This window comes from Peromyscus maniculatus, chromosome 4 (assembly GCF_049852395.1).
Source record: "Peromyscus maniculatus bairdii isolate BWxNUB_F1_BW_parent chromosome 4, HU_Pman_BW_mat_3.1, whole genome shotgun sequence".
NCBI lineage: Eukaryota > Metazoa > Chordata > Mammalia > Rodentia > Cricetidae > Peromyscus > Peromyscus maniculatus.
In genome coordinates, this window is record NC_134855.1 from 121,520,725 (window position 1) to 121,523,335 (window position 2,611).

Consider the following 2,611-nt stretch of genomic DNA (forward strand, 5'->3'; position numbering starts at 1 on the left):
GGGAGGAAGTCCATGTAGTTTCATGTAGAAAGCAGGGGTTTCTACTCTGTGCTTTTTGACAATATTGCCATCTCTTAAGTCTTCCTGCCTCTCTTTTGTCACAATTATCTATGGAGTTGAGTTTTCTAATGATTCCATCTTTTCCTCTTCTCTCCTCTCCTCTCCTCTTCTCTCCTCTCCTCTCCTCTCCTCTCCTCTCCTCTCCTCTCCTCTCCTGTCCTTCCCCCCTCCTCTTCTTTTCCCTCCCCTCTCCTCCCCTCTCTTTCCCTCCCCTCTCCTCCCCTCTCTTTCCCTCCCCTCTCTTCTCCTCCCCTCTCCTCCCCTCTCTCTCCCTCCCCTCTCCTCCTCTCTCTTTCCCTCCTCTCTCTTCTCCTCTCCTCTCCTCCTCTCTCTTTCCCTCCTCTCTCAGCCTCTCCTCTCCCCTCTCCTCCCCTCCCCTCTCCTCTCCTTTTCTTTTCTCTTCTCCTCCCTGTCCTTATTTCCTTCTACAAAGCATTTTAATCCTTCATTTTGTGGGCATACTTCAGCAAATATAAATTCCTAATAGAAACTTAGTTCTGTAAATAGCTAAAATCCTAATTGCAACTGGTAAGATATTGAAAGGCCTGTCTTCATATATGAGCAACAAAAAAGATGCTCCTCATCTTGGTGTTTAAGTTTCTCATCTTTAAAATGGCAAGGTTGGATCTCAGTCCTCTGTTTTGTTATTTTTCATGTACCCACTGGGAAGCCAACACTGCATGTGGATAGGAAATGTCAGCATATTGGTGTCTGGATAATTAACAGATCTACTGATTGTGTTTTATGTGAAATGTGAAATTCAAGGAAAACACTAGGGGATATTAGCATTGTTAAGCAATGTCCTGTGCCATTTAAAAAATATGTTCATTCTTGTTTGACCACTAATCACCTGTGGAATTTTGGGTTAGTTGGTCAACACATACTAGCTTCATTCTTTTCAGTTCTGTGCTTGTAACCTGCTGGGTGGGATTAGCGTCAGTGATTACTGTACCATCCTACAAGCACTTTTAGTCAACTGTTTCATATGTTATACTAAAGCTGTACCAGCACCCTATGATCGTAACCAGAAATAACTAAAAAGAAATGCATAACATACTCATCAAAAGATGCTCAAGAAGGTTCCTGGAAGCACTCTTCATAGCAGCACAATAAAGGATTAGATGGTGCTCCCCACAAAATATGTTTGCATCTTGACCCCTAGAATCTGTGTGACCTGAGTTTGGAAAGGGGATCTTTGTAGTTTTAACTAATAAGGATCTAGAAATTAGAACATCCTAGATTGCCAGGATGGATCTTCACCCTGTGACAAATATCCTCTTGAGAGACAGTTAAGGATGGAAATGGGCCTTACGCGAAGTGGGCTCGTGGACCAGCAAAACCCAGAATGTTTTTGGCACCCGGGATGTCGCGGACGGCTGCTCCGCGGCTGTCATCATGCCACAAAATGAATATATTGAATTACAACGTAAACACTACGGACATCGTTTGGATTACTACGAGAAAAAGAGAAAGAAAGAAAGTTGGGAGGCCCATGAACGTTCAAAGAAGGCAGAAAAAAAAAAAAATGATTGGACTGAAAGCTAAGCTCTACCACAAACAGCGCCATGCCGAGAAAATACAAATGAAAAAGACTATTAAGAGGCATGAAAAGAGAAACACCAAACAAAAGGATGGTGAAAAGACCCCACAGGGAGCAGTAGCTGCCTATCTGCTGGACAGACAGGGACAGTCTAGAGCAAAAGTACTTTCCAACGTGATTAAGCAGAAACGGAAAGAGAAGGCGGGAAAATGGGAAGTCCCTCTACCCAAAGTTTGTGCCCACGGAGAAACAGAAGTATTGAAAGTTACTCGAACAGGAGAAAGAAAAAAGAAGGCATGGAAGAGGATGGTTACTAAAGTCTGCTTTGTTGGTGATGGTTTTTTTTACAAGAAAACCTCCTAAATATGAAAGATTCATTAGGCCAATGGGCCTGCGTTTCAAAAAAGCCCATGTCACACATCCTGAGCTGAAAGCTACATTTTGCCTGCCAATACTTGGTGTGAAAAAGAATCCATCATCCCCATTATATACAACTCTGGGTGTGATCATCAAAGGTACAGTTATTGAAGTGAATGTGAGCGAGCTGGGCCTCGTGACACAAGGAGGCAAGGTTATTTGGGGAAAGTATGCCAGGTTACCAACAATCCTGAAAACGATGGGTGCATAAATGCAGTCTTGCTGGTTTGATAGTGACTTCTACTGAAGACTATCCACTTTTAGCAAAACACCATCACTGTGGTTTTTGTGACTATTACCAAGCTGTCCACCCTCTGCAGTCATGAAGGGATATTTATTACATTGGAAAGAAAAATAAAAACTGCTCAGTTTTACAGTTAAAAAAAAGAATGGAAATGATGGGAAGAAGATAAAATCACACAAAGAGAAAGACAGGATGAAACCATGCAGAAGTTAGAAGGGGCAAGGAATGGTTTGTCTCTGGAGCTTAGAGTGAGTATGGCTATTTCTGCAGCTTGATTTTGGACTTGTCTCCCAGAACTGCGACAGGATACATTTCTGCTCCTACAGTAGTCCTGGGAAACCAAGCCATGT

The 2,611-nt window shown here is 42.7% G+C and overlaps 1 pseudogene; it reads left to right on the top strand.

Moving 5' to 3' along the window:
• The first annotated feature begins 1,410 nt into the window (after positions 1–1,410).
• Positions 1,411–2,267, top strand: LOC102903621 (ribosome biogenesis protein NSA2 homolog pseudogene; annotated as a pseudogene).
• Positions 2,268–2,611: the final 344 nt, after the last annotated feature.